This window comes from Sapajus apella, unplaced genomic scaffold (assembly GCF_009761245.1).
Source record: "Sapajus apella isolate SASKATOON/1434 unplaced genomic scaffold, GSC_monkey_1.0 scaffold23, whole genome shotgun sequence".
NCBI lineage: Eukaryota > Metazoa > Chordata > Mammalia > Primates > Cebidae > Sapajus > Sapajus apella.
This window is the reverse complement of record NW_022436963.1, coordinates 20,672,808-20,687,154: the sequence shown is the minus strand read 5'-3', so window position 1 is coordinate 20,687,154 and position 14,347 is coordinate 20,672,808. Positions and strand designations below refer to the sequence as shown.

At 41.0% G+C, this 14,347-nt stretch overlaps 1 protein-coding gene across 1 annotated transcript in view; it reads left to right on the top strand.

The window, feature by feature from the left end:
- The window catches only part of FRMD4B (FERM domain containing 4B), a 364,030-nt gene that overhangs the window by 8,937 nt on the left and 340,746 nt on the right, over positions 1 to 14,347 (top strand). The window lies entirely within an intron of this gene.

Here is a 14,347-nt window from a genome sequence, read left to right as displayed (position 1 = left end):
TTCCATAAGAAATAAGTGCAAAACTGCCCCCCAAATAAACACTGAAGGTGTTGTTGCAGTGAGGAGGAGCTTGGCTTTGGAAATCACTAAGTAGCCTAGACAGACAGTTATTGGAAATAATTATGCTCTTGCCACAGCATGGGCTCGTCAGAGCCCCTCGTGATTCAAAAGGTCTTTCTGGAAATACCAGCATTCATCTTCCAGCTGGTGCTTATAACAGCAGACAGCATCCATGGGGGACCCGACAATGGATATGGCTGAGGATTGTTGTTGGGCTTTCCTTGCTGCACCTGACTGAGCCCATCCCATCAATTCAGTCTTTGCAAAAGAGCAGAAGGCTTATATGTGACCAGAATGCAGGACAGGCACAAAGCTTGCATGGCCAGCTTTGGCACTGCTTCATCCAAGTTTAATACTCAAGTCCAGTTTTGCCAGATAGAGGAGGGGCTGGGGAGAGAGGGGAGCTGGAATTGGCACTGGATCAAGAACCAGGAAGGCCAGGTTCTGATCCCACCTTGGCAGCAGACTGACCAGAAACATGCTCATTAGCTCTCTGGATTTGTCAAATGGGTGTTGACACTTGAGATCCTTCCACCTCTAAACCTTTATGCTATGAACAAACAGAAGTGTGTGTGCTGCATTTTATCTGTGTCGGCTGTACTGGTTTCACTTTAATTTTTTTAAATCTCAGATAGATGCACTTAAAAGGCTTCCTAAGCAATAGTATATCACTGGAAAGTTTCAGCATAATTATGTGCCATGTAGTAAAAGTGGTATTTGTTGTAACTTGTCATATCAAATAACATTTTAGTATTTAGACAAATCTCAAAACACTGAGAGAGTGTGGCTTCTTCAATAAATCAGAAAAGATAAGGGTTTTGGGGGCCCTCACAAGTGAACTAATTGCATCCATTTAAATGCTCAAACTGAAAAGCAGAATCCTGACACACTAATGAAAAACATGTGTCCCTTGATTGGGACCACGGAACCCTATCCCAATGGGGCTGTAAGACTTAAATTGAGGCCATACCATGATCATTTGCTCCAACTGTGTTAAATTGATTCAATTTGTATTTTTAAGAGAGGAAAAAAGTAGTGTACTGTTTTATATACCTCCAGGTTCCTTGTATAGTTGATCTTTGACTGCCTGAAAGAATGGGGCATCCAGTTTAATAGAGTTCAAAAGTTTGATTCAAACACGTTAAGAAGAAATTGTTTTTGCAATGATTCAGCTGCTTTAAACAGTTCAGATCATGAGTGGTTCTCATTGTACTTTCTAGCACTGAGCTTGGTTACACTTGGAAAAGCATACTGGAAACCGATCATTGGGTCTTTTCTAGATCTCAGAGAAAAGCTACGAAAATGATACTGATGAAGGGTATTTAAAAATTGGCAGTTTGTCAGCAAGGGTTCATGCGATTCAATAGATGCTTTCACTAAATGATGAGAAATGTAACTTTGTCTTCTTGCGGAGCCTATGATGCAAACATTTTTTCCACCCCATGTACAGTTTCATTTATATAGTGTTGTCAAGGAATAAGTAATTTGTTTCACTTAAGTGATTTTTCCAGGTGATTGGAGCTTACCTCTTTGTACATACATTATTTTTTACTTAAACTTTCTTTGATGAAAACATGGCACATGCTACTTTGCTTTTTTTTTAGTACATATAAATGTGGCTACATCTTTTCTTGACTTGGGCTTATCATGATAAAAATTGCTTTTTTTTCTGTGCCATAATCCTGTTATTATTTGACAGCTGAATTGTGTGGGATTGAGAGCCTCTATATAAGTAATCACAGATCCGTATTCTTTTATAGTTATCATTATTACTAGCAATAGAGCTCCTCTGAATAGTTAGCAAATCCCAGGCAGGATGCTAAGAATTCATATACATTATAATTTTGGCTAAACTGTCCACCCCTCCAAGAAATGATTATTATTATTCCCCCTACTTTACAGGTAAAAATTGAAGTTTAAGAGATAAGTAGTAAGTGGTAGAGTTGAGATTTGAACCCATGTCTCTCTAACTGCAAGATGCCTATTGCTGGTTATTGTAAAAGTGACTTCTATTTCTCCTCTCTGCCTCTCTTTGAATGTTTCTGTCAGTCCTGTTGTTTTAAAAGCCTTTGCCCAGGTAAGGGCCCAGGATTAGGTCTGTGCCTATTTCCTAGAACTTTTTGGTATATTTTTCCTTAAGCGGAGTTCTGAGGGTATTTTTGCTGATTTCTGGTTTCCCAGACATCTGCATGGTTGCAGTTTCTAGAAGTCTAACCTGTGAATTCATCACTGTGTATGCTAAGGCTTTGGGGGAGATTATAGGATTTTCTTTTATTTATTTATTTATTTATTGAGTGTTTTAATGTGAAACACATTTTTTTTTCCCATTTGTTTATTTTATTGCATTTTAGGTTTTGGGGTACATGTGAAGAACATGCAAAATTGTTGCATAGGAACACACGTGGCAGTGTGATTTGCTGCCTTCCTCCCCATCACCTACATCTGGCATTTCTCCCCTTGCTATCTCTCCCCAGCTTCCCACCCCCCACCCTCCCTCCCCTATTTCCCCCCAACTGACCCGTGTGTAATGCTCCCCTCCCTGTGTCCATGTGTTCTCATTGTTCAACACCTGCCTATGAGTGAGAACATGCGGTGTTTGATCTTCTGCTCTTCTGTCAGTTTGCTGAGAATGATGGTTTCCAGGTTCATCCATGTCCCTACAAAGGACCCTAACTCATCGTTTTTGATGGCTGCATAATATTCCATGGTGTATATGTGCCACATTTTCCCTATCCAGTCTATCGTCGATGGGCATTTGGGTTGGTTCCAGGTCTTTGCTATTGTAAACAGTGCTGCAATGAACATTCGTGTGCACGTGTCCTTATAGTAGAACGATTTGTAATCCTTTGGATATATACCCAGTAATGAGATTGCTGGGTCAAATGGAATTTCTATTTCTATGTCCTTGAGGAATCTCCACACTGTCTTCCACAATGGTTGAACTAATTTACACTCCCACCAACAGTGTAAAAGTGTTCCTATTTCTCCACATCCTTTCCAGCATCTGTTGTCTCCAGATTTTTTAATGATCGCCATTCTAACTGGCGTGAGATGGTATCTCAATGTAGTTTTGATTTGCATTTCTCTGATGACCAGTGATGATGAGCATTTTTTCATATGTTTGTTGGCCTCACGTATGTCTTCTTTTGTAAAGTGTCTGTTCATATCCTTTGCCCACTTTTGAATGGGCTTGTTAGTTTTTTTCTTGTAAATCTGTTTTAGTTCTTTGTAAATTTTGGATATCAGTCCTTTGTCAGATGGGTAAACTGCAAAAATTTTTTCCCAATCTGTTGGTTGCCGATTCACTCTAATGATTGTTTCTTTTGCTGTGCAGAAGCTGTGGAGTTTGATTAGGTCCCATTTTCTGTATTATGACTAAGCAGCATAATCAAGTAACTTGCAGTCAGAGGAAATCTTGACAATTCTGTAATGCAAGAGTTGGCGGATCTTTCCTGTGGAGGGCCAGATACTAAATGTCTTAGTTCGTTTTGTGTTGCTATAAAGGTATACCTGAGGCTGGGTAATTTATTTATTTTTTTTAAAAAAGAAGTTTTATTTGACCCATGATTCTGATGGCTGTAAAGCCCAAGATTGGCCATCTGCATCTGGTCAGGGCCACAGGCTGCTTCCACTCGTGGTGGAAGGAAACGGGAGCTGGTGTGTGCAGAGATAACATGATGAGAGAAGAGGGAAGAGGTGAGGGTTGGGGCGTGCCAAACTATTTTTAACAGCTAGCTGTTGTGAAAACTAGTAGAGTGAGAACTCATTCACCTTTGAGTGAAGGCATTAATCTATTCGTGAGGGATCCATCCCAGTGACACAAACACTACCCATTAGGACCCACCTCCAACATTGGGGATTAAATTTCAACTTAAGATTTGGTGGAGACAAACAACACTTATCCAAGCTATAGCACTAAATAAAATAGGTTTTGTGGGCCCTATGGCCTATATTGCATCTACTCAACTCTTTTAGGGCAAGAACAGCTACAGGCAATACATAAATTAATGTGTGTGACTGTATTCTGGTATACTTTTTATTACAAAAGCAAGCAGTGGGTAGATATTGGCTTGTGAGCCCCTATTTTGCCCATTCCTGTTATCATGGAAAAAAGAACCAATTAGGGTATTCTAAAAGTCTAAATAGGTAGGTAGTTGAGAGGCAGTGTTGAGTAGTAGTTGTCAATCAGTGGCTCTGGAGACAGCTACCAAAATTTGTCTCCTAATTCCACCACTACTTCAATTCAGGCAAGTATCTTAACCTCTCTGCACTTCAGTTGTCCATCTTTAAGACTGGGAAAATAATAATCCTTACTTCATAGGGTCACTTTGAGAATGAAAGTAATTATTTGTAAAGCACATAGAAGGGTGCCCAGGACAAAATAAGCACTATGTAACTTCTGTGAAATTAAGAATAGTAAGGAATCCATTTATAGTGAGACAAATATTTAGTTCTTTAATGGAAGGAAGGGAAACTTTTTTTGCTGTGAGTGCCATGGAGAGCAGGGATAAGGCTCCTGCCCTTTGAGGATGGGTGTGGAGAAGAGAGGGTGGGCAACACATTGGGTTAGGGAGAGACCCGGCCTGGGAGTTAAGGGAACTGGTTGCAGAATCCCAGACAAGTGTTAATTTGCAGCATTCCCTGAGTCAAGTCACATCCTCTAGGGCCTTGGTCTCCTTATCTATAAAATAAGGAGGTTAAACTAGAGTAGTGGATGCAAACTGATTGCCCACAGGCTACATTCTGCCTATAGACATGCTTGGTTATTCCCTAGACTGTTTTTAAAATATTTAAATCAATATACAGCAATTATGAATCAGGGAATTCCACAAAACAATCTGGATCCCTGGTTTCTTTTAAAAATTCAGAAGCTCTAGCAACACTGGCTGTGTTCCCACATGGCAGCAACTGACTAGCACTGAGCTATGGTGGCTCATGGGTTCTGCGTTCATTGCTGTAGCAGATGCTGCTGGTGTTGCTAGTGGCCAACACCACATCTTTGCCCTGGCCATGGTTATGCATGCCAGCTTCACTTCCTGCTGCCAGCACCTGCGTTGCTTTGTCTGAAGATTTTCTCTGACTCTGGAAATGGTAGGCTGGAAATGCAGGGGAATTAACATTTACTCCTTCCAATGATGAACAAGGTTTGGCCTAAGGATACCCCAGCTCCCTTGCTCTTCTAGTAAAACCAAAGTGTATGTTATATACCTTTCCCCAGAGTTTCCTCATGGGGTTAAGCTCCAATCACTCACAGTGGTAGGTGACTTAATAGGCTAGTCCTTTCTTCTTTTTTCTTTTTTTTGGTGGCCTTATCTTTCTTGTCTCGCACACTGTCCTACTGTTTCCTGGGATGATCTCTCAGATAAATACCTTACACTTGAATCCTTCTCCGAGTTTGACTTCTGGAGGAATCCAGACTAAGAATCCAGGCCAGGTGTGATGGCTCATGCCTCCAATCCCAGCACTTTGGTAAGCCAAAGCAGGTGGATCACTTGAACCCAAGAATTTAATGCAGTCTGGGCAACATGACAAAACCCCATCTCTACTAAAAATATAAAAAATTAACCAGGCACGATGGCAGGTGCCTTTAGTCCCAGTTACTCAGGAGGCTGAGGTGGGAAGATCACAAAAGCCTGCAAAGTCAAGGCTGCAGTAAGCCAGGATTGCCCCACCACACTCCAGCCTGGGTGACAAAATGAGACCGAGTCTCAAAAAATGAAAAAAAAAAAAAAGTAAGTGAGAGAGAGAAAGGAGCAGGAAAGAAAAGAGAGAGAAAAAAGAGAGAGGAAGGAGGGGACGGGAGGGAATTGGGGGGAGGGAATTGGGGGGAGGGAAGGGAAGGGAGGGCAAGAGCAGGGATGGGAAGGCAGGGCAGGGTAGGGCAGGGCAGGGAAAATCATAGTCTTTACCATTGGACTATGAGGTCCCAATGAGAATCGAGTCCTCATGAGAATTGCCCTTTTTTTAATATCACACTTGAGCAGTTTTTCTTGGGTAAACAGTTATTTGTCCATCCCATATGTATCAAGGAAGGAAGGTAATGGACTAAATGGCCTGCAAGTTTCTGGAAGAATGAGAGTCTATTTCCTTGTATAAGTGAAAAGTAGACTGGAAGATTTTATGCAAATTGTTTTCTTCATTTATCAAAATCCTGCTTCTCATTTATTTATTTATTATACTTTAAGTTCTGGGGTACATGTGCAGATCATGCAGGTTTGTTACATAGATATACATGTGACTGGTAGTGGTTTGCTGCATCCATCGCCCCATCATCTACATTAGGTATTTCTCCAAATGCTCTCCATCCCCAATCCCCCCACCCCTGCTATTCCTCCCCTAGCCCCTCACCCCCCAGGACCCAGTATGTGATGTTCTCCTCCCTGTGTCCATGTGTTCTCACTGTTCAACACCCACTTATGAGTGAGAACATCCAGTGTTTGCTTTTCTGTTCTTGGGTCAGTTTGCTGAGAATGATGGTTTCCAGTTTCATCCATGTCCCTGCAAAGCTCATGAACTGACCCTTTTTATGGCTGCAGAGTATTCCATGGTGTATATATGCCACATTTTCTTTATCCAGTCTATGATTGATAGGCATTTGGGTTGTTCCCACATCTTTGCTATTGTGAATAGTTCTGCAATAAACATATGTGTACATGGGTCTTTATAATAGAATGATTTATAACCCTTTGGGTATATATCCAGTAATGGGATTGCTGGGTCAAATGGTATTTCTAGATCCTTAGGGAATTACCACACTGTCTTCCACAATGGTTGAATTAATTTACACTCCCACCAACAGTGTAAAAGCATTCATATTTCTCCACATCCTCTCCAGCATCTGTTGTCTCCTGATTTTTTAATGATCGCCGTTCTAACTGGCATGAGATGATCTCTCAGTGTGGTTTCGATTTGCATTTCTCTAATGACCAGTGATGATAAGCATTTTTTTATGTGTTTCTTGGCCTCATAAATGTCTTGAAAAGTATCTGTTCATATCCTTTGCCCAATTTTTGATGGAGTTGTTTTTTTCTTGTATATATGTTTTAGTTCTTTGTGGATTCTGGATATTAGCCCTTTGTCTCATGGGTAGACTGCAAAAATTTTTTCCCATTCTGTTGGTTGTTGGTTCACTCTACCAATAATTTCTTTTGCTGTGCAGAAGCTCTTAAGTTTAATTAGATCCCACTTGTCTATTTTTGCTTTTTTTGCCATTGCTTTTGGTGTTTTAGTCATGAAGTCCTTGCCCAGGCCTATGTCCTGGTTGATATTGCTTAGGTTTTCTTCTAGAGTTTTTATGGTGTTAGACCTCATGTTTAAATCTTTAATCCGTTTAGAGTTAATTTTTGTATAAGGTGTAAGGAAGGGATCCAGTTTCAGCTTTCTGTATATGGCTAGCCATTTTTCCCAACACTATTTATTAAATAGGGAATCCTTTCCCCGTTGCTTGTTTTAGTCAGGCTTGTCAAAGATCAGATGGTTAATATCTGGACACTTACACCATCCCAAGACTATACCAGGAAGAAGTTGAATTCCTGAATAGACCAATAACAATGTCTAAAGTTGAGGCAGCAATTAATAGCCTACCAACCAAAAAAAGTTCAGAACCAGATGGGTTCACAGCCAAATTCTACCAGACATACAAAGAGGAGCTGGTGCCATTCCTTCTGAAACTATTCCAAACAATACAAAAAGAGGGAATCTTCCCTAACTCATTTTATGAAACCAACATCATCCTGATACCAAAACCTGGCAGAGATACAACTAAAATAGAAAATTTCAGGCCACTATCCATGATGAACATTGATGCAAAAATCTTCAGTAAAATACTGGCAAACCGAATCCAGCAGCACATCAAAAAGCTTATCCATCACAATCAAGTTGGCTTCATCCCAGGGATGCAAGGCTGGTTCAACATATGCAAATAAGTAAGCGTAATCCACCACATAAACAGAACCAAAGACAAAAACCACATGGTTATCTCAATAGATGCAGAGAAGGCCTTTGACAAAATTAAACAGTGCTTTATGCCAAAAACTCTCAATAAACTAGGTATCGATAGATCGTATCTCAAAATAATAAAAGCTATTTATGACAAACCCACAGCCAATATCACACTTAATGGGCAAAAGCTGGAAGCATCCCCTTTGAAAACTGGCACAAGACAAGGATGCCCTCTCTCACCACTCCTATTCAACATAGTATTGGAAGTTCTGGCTAGGGCCATCAGGCAAGAGAATGAAATAAAGCATATTCAAATAGGAAGAGAGGACGTCAAATTGTCCCTTTTTGCAGATGACATGATTGTATATTTAGAAAACCATATTGTCTCAGCCCTAAATCTCCTTAAGCTGATAGGCAACTTCAGCAAAGTCTCAGGATATAAAATCAGCATGCAAAAATCGCAAGCATTCCTATACACCAATAATAGACAAACGGAGAGCCAAATTATGAGTGAACTTCATTCTCAATTGCTACAAAGAGAATAAAATACCTAGGAATACAACTAACAAGGGATGTGAAGGATCCCTTCAAGGAGAACTACAAGCCACTGCTCAAGGAAATAAGAGAGGACACAAACAGATGGAAAAACATACCATGCTCATGGGTAGGAAAATCAATATCATGAAAATGGCCATGCTGCCCAAAGTAATTTATAGATTTAATGCTATCCCCATCAAGCTACAATGTCTTCCTTCACAGAACTGGAAAAAAATCACCTTGAACTTCATATGGAACCAAAAGAATTCCCGCATAGCCAAGATAATCCTAAGGAAAAAAAAAGAAAAAGAAAAAAAAAAACAAAAACGCTGGAGGCATCACACTACCTGACTTCAAACTATATTACAAGCTACTATAATCAAAACAGCATGGTACTGGTACCAAAACAGAGATATAGGCCAATGGAACAGAACAGAGGCCTCAGAAGGAATGCCACACAACCGCAAGCATCTGATCTTTGAAATCTTCCTTCTATCAGTGTCTGTATTTATGATTCCTTTATTAGGAGATCCTCATGGATTCTTAAAGTGGGGACCATTCTTGTGAGGTATTTTGTGAGAAGCTAGCAGAACCCTAAATTACCACGGGTGAATTATTTTGACCTACCTAAGGAGATTTACATTTTAAAGGATAAGACTTGAGAATCAAATTTGTGTTTTAATTGGGTGACCAATCATTTCAGTTTGCCCAGGACAAAGAAATTTTCTGGGACAAGGGACTTTTAGCACTAAACCCAGGACAGGTTGGTCACTGTACTGTAGGTAAGGTCACACATAGGACCTTTCAAAGTTCAACCCCTGAAAGATTATGCTCCTGCAACATAAACATATTTCAAAATAGTATTGTATTTTTAAAAATAGCCCAAATGTAAAGGTGGAAATAAAAATAGTTTTTTTTCTAGATTTCTGATTACAAAACTCTGAGAGAGTTGAACAGAGTGACTTTGGTTTTCCTTTTTGTCTTTGCCTCTGCTTTGCTTTTGGCTGGACTATTGGGTAACACAGCACTATTTGTTGAGGGAGTTAATTTGCAAACATTGGGTATTTCTTCCTTTTCAGGACCTCCACTCACTCACCAAGAGGCAGCAGGTGTTGGCAGGTTTGTGCTCTACCCTGGAAGGGCTCTGCACGCTCCCTTCAAAGGGGAACCAGGAAAGGACTCCTCACCTGTGTCTAAGAGTAAAATGTTCAAATGTACATTCATTTGTCCCTGAGTTTCCTGTAATCCCTTTTTTCCTACATTTTCATCTACTTTTAGTGATGTTTTTTACCCAGAGATGAACTTGTGAAAATCTTTTTCCCCAAATTAAAAGTGTGTGTCACAGCTGAATGAGGGGGGTGGGGAGAGAGAGCCATGCCCCAGGATGGAGGGCATAAATAGCAAAGGGTGTGAATGACACCAGAATTCGGAGATATCTGAGGATCAGAAGGCAGATGTGGTATCTGCAGAGGACAATGGGAAAGGAAGATTTGGGAATTTGAAGTTTAAAATGATTTCTTATATCAAGTCAGGAAATTTAGGCCCTGAAATGGATATGGAAGGCACAGTGGAAAAGTTATAAGTAGATTTGGAACCAGAAAGATATTTGTGTTTGAATCCAAGATCTGTCACTTAATCACCTTTTTAACCTTGTGCAAGTCAGGAAATCTTCCTGAGTTTCAGTTTCCTTAATTGTAAATTGGAGACAGGAGGGAAGAAAGCTAACTCTTATTGGGTGTCTGTTAGGTTCTAGGGACAGTGCTGGGGGCATCAGAGGAATCATTTTATTTAAAGCTGTCCTGTCCTGCAAGATGGGTATAATTGGCCTCCTTTAACAGACCAGAAAATGGAGGCACCAGAGCCTAACAATTTTCTCAGCTGCATGCAGTTGGTAGGTGACAAGGCCATAATTCAAATCTGGGTCATTGTAACTCCAGATCCAGTGCACCCTTTTACCAGCCTGTTACCCCTGAAGGGATCGTAACTTACTTCACAGTGGTGTCTTATTTAAGCTCGCCCGGAAGCAGATCCTGAGATAGACCACAAGTAGTTTATTTAGGAAGCCCGGGAAACATCAATTGGGCAGTCAGGAAATGAGGCAGGGAAGGGAAGGCAGCCCCTGAAAAAGCGTGTTATTCAACTACCACAGTGGGCTTGAGCCCACTGGGGAGGTTCTGGGAACCAGCAGAGTGCATATGCCCACAAATTTTCCCATCTGAGGGAAAATCTGAGGGAGCTGGGGTATTTATATACCAATTCCTGAGAGTAGTTAACTGAGGGCTACTTCTGGGAGGTGAAGTGTTATAATAATTCATAGGTGCATATGTTGTATCCTGAGCTTGGCAAAGTAGGACTCTAGCAGCACAAGAAAGTCCTCAGCAGAGAAATTCAGGTGCTGGCAGTTGGAAGCAAGACACTGTGCTCTAAAATGGTAAGGACAAGGGAGTGGGAGGGGTGCCAAAAGCACCCGCTATGGTGGTTTTAAGAATTAGAGACAGGCCGGGCAGGGTGGCTTGCACCTGTAATTCCAGCACTTTGAGAAGCCAAGGCAGGCAGATCGCCTGAGTCCAGAAGTTTGACACCATCCTGGGCAACATGGCAAAACCCCATTTCTACAAAAAAAGAAAAAATACAAAACTTAGCCAGGTGTGGTGGCACATATCTGTAGTCCCAGCTACTCAGGAGACTGAAGTGGGAGGATTACCAGAGCTCGGGGATTTTGAGGCTGCAGTGAGCCATGATTATGCCACTGCACTCTAGCCTGAGTGAAAGAATGAGACCTTGTCTCAAAAGGAAAAAAGGATTAAAGACAACATGTACAGTGGCAGGCTTCAGGCTACCATTTATAAAGGATCTACTAGGGATGTGCAAATAACAGCAAGAAGACTTTTGAGGGCTTAGCCTGGACCTTTGTGAACCCTCAACGCCTACATAAAGTCGATCTGCATGTGTTGATTATGAACTTCTGACAATGCCAGGCCTTCCCAGCCCTCCACTTTAGCCTGTTTCCTGCGGTACTTTTCAAGAATGGTTCCATCCTTCTCAGGTACCATCAAGACATCTACCACCTTGGGATCTGCGTCCAGAGGGAGGAGCCAAAGTGGGTATTTTCAGCACAGAGAGCCAGCCACCTCCTCCCCCTGTCCAAAAGCCCAATGTCTGCCCACCCTGTGTGCTCTGAGAAAGGGGAGTTTGAAAAAGACCGTGAGCTCCATCATGGCCAAGAGCCAGGAAGATAAATGTTTAACTTAGGGGCATGAGTAGCAAGAACTTTTGTTTTATTTTTCTTACGACTATAACAGCTTGTTTTCCTTCAGCTCTTATGCTCACTTTTTCTTCTGGTATATAATCACCAAGCACTGCCCCAGTTGCAGTTTTGGGCTTTCCCACTTCCACCCTGCCCCGTCTCCATTAGTGGAGTTCCCCATTTTTTGTGGTCTTGGTTGGACAGTGCCCAGCTCTTACCCTGGACCAGAGTCCAGTCTCTCTTCCTCTGATGCAATCCTCAAGTGTGGCAGAGACTGCTTTTTGTCCCCCAAATCCATTTCCCTTCCTCCTTTTAGGAATAGCTCCCACCATTTAGTTTTATCTGGTCAAAGATAGGGGCTACATTTCTTTTTTTTTTTTTAATGAACAGACACTTTTTATTTTATTTGTTTATATTTTATTGCATTTTAGGTTTGGGGGTACATGTGAAGAACATGCAAGATTGTTGCATAGGTACACACATGGCAGTGTGATTTGCTGCCTTCCTCCCCATCACCTATATCTGGCATTTCTCCCCATGCTATCTCTCCTCAACTCCCCCCACCCCCACTGTCCCTCCTCTATTTTCCTCCAACAGACCCCAGTGTGTGATACTCCCCTCCCTGTGTCCATGTGTTCTCATTGTTCAACACTCACCTATGAGTGAGAACATGCAGTGTTTAATTTTCTGTTCTTGTGTCAGTTTGCTGAGAATTATGGTTTCCAGGTTCATCCATGTCCCTACAAAGGACACGAATTCATCGTTTTTTATGGCTGCATAGTATTCCATGATGTATATGTGCCATATTTTCCCTATCCAGTCTATCATTGATGGGCATTTGGGCTGGTTCCAGGTCTTTGCTATTGTAAACAGTGCTGCAATGAACATTTGTGTGCATGTGTCCTTATAATAGAATGATTTATAATCCTTTGGATATATACCCAGTAATGGGATTGCTGGGTCAAATGGAATTTCTATTTCTAGGTCCTTAAGGAATTGCCACACTGTCTTCCACAATGGCTGAACTAGTTTACACTCCCACTAACAGTGTAAAAGTGTTCCTGTTTCTCCACATCCTCTCCAGCATTTGTTGTCTCCGGATTTTTTAATGATCACCATTCTAACTGGCGTGAGATGGTATCTCAATGTAGTTTTGATTTGCATTTCTCTAATGACCAGTGATGATGAGCATTTTTTCATATGTTTGTTGGCCTCACATATGTCTTCTTTTGTAAGTGTCTGTTCATATCCTTTGCCCACTTTTGAATGGGCTTGTTTTTTTCTTGTAAATCTGTTTTAGTTCTTTGTAGATTCTGGATATTAGCCCTTTGTCAGATGGGTAGATTGCAAAAAATTTTTCCCATTCTGTTGATTGCCGATTCACCCTAATGACTGATTCTTTTGCTGTGCAGAAGCTGTGGAGTTTGATTAGGTCCCATTTGTCTATTTTGGCTTTTGTTGCCAATGCTTTTGGTGTTTTGGTCATGAAGTCTTTGCCTACACCTATGTCCAGAATGGTTTTGCCTAGGTTTTCTTTTAGGGTTTTTATGGTGTTAGGTCTTATGTTTAAGTCTTTAATCCATCTGGAGTTAATTTTAGTGTAAGGTGTCAGGAAGGGGTCCAGCTTCTGCTTTCTGCACATGGCTAGCCAGTTTTCCCAACACCATTTATTAAACAGGGAATCCTTTTCCCATTGCTTGTTTTTGTCAGGCTAGTCAAAGATAAGGTGGTTGTAGATGTGTGGTGTTGCCTCTGAGGCCTCTGTTCTGTTCCATTGGTCTATATCTCTGTTTTGGTACCAGTACCATGCTGTTTTGATTACTGTAGCCTTGTAGTATAGTTTGAAGTCTGGTAGCATGATGCCTCCTGCTTTGTTCTTTGTGCTTAGAATGAGCTTGGCTATGTGGGCTCTCTTTTGGTTCCATATGAAGGTTAAGATGTTTTTTTCCAGTTCTGTGAAGAAGGTCTTTGGTAGCTTGATGGGGATAGCGTTGAATCTGTAAATCACTTTGGGCAATATGGCCATTTTCATGATATTGATTCTTCCTAACCATGAACATGGAATGATTTTCCACTGTTTGTGTCCTCTCTTATTTCGTTGAGTGGTGGTTAGTAGTTCCCCGTGAAGAGGTCCTTTATGTTCCTTGTTAGTTATATTCCTAGGTATTTTATTCTCTTTGTAGTAATTGTGAATGGCAGTTCATTATTTATTTGGCTCTCTTTAAGTCTGTTATTGGTGTATAGGAAAGCTTGTGATTTTTGCACACTGATTTTTTATCCTGAGACTTTGCTGAAGTTGCTTATCAGTTTCAGGAGATTTGGGGCTGAGACAATGGGGTCTTGTAAATATACAATCATGTCATCTGCAAATAGAGACAATTTGACTTCCTCCTTTCCTATTTGAATACCCTTTATTTCTTTTTCTTGCCTGATTGCCCTGGCTAGAACTTCCAATATTATACTGAATAGGAGTGGTGAGAGAGGGCAACATTGTCTAGTGCCAGATTTCAAAGGGAATGCTTCCAGTTTTTGCCCATTCAGTATGATATCAACTATTGGTTT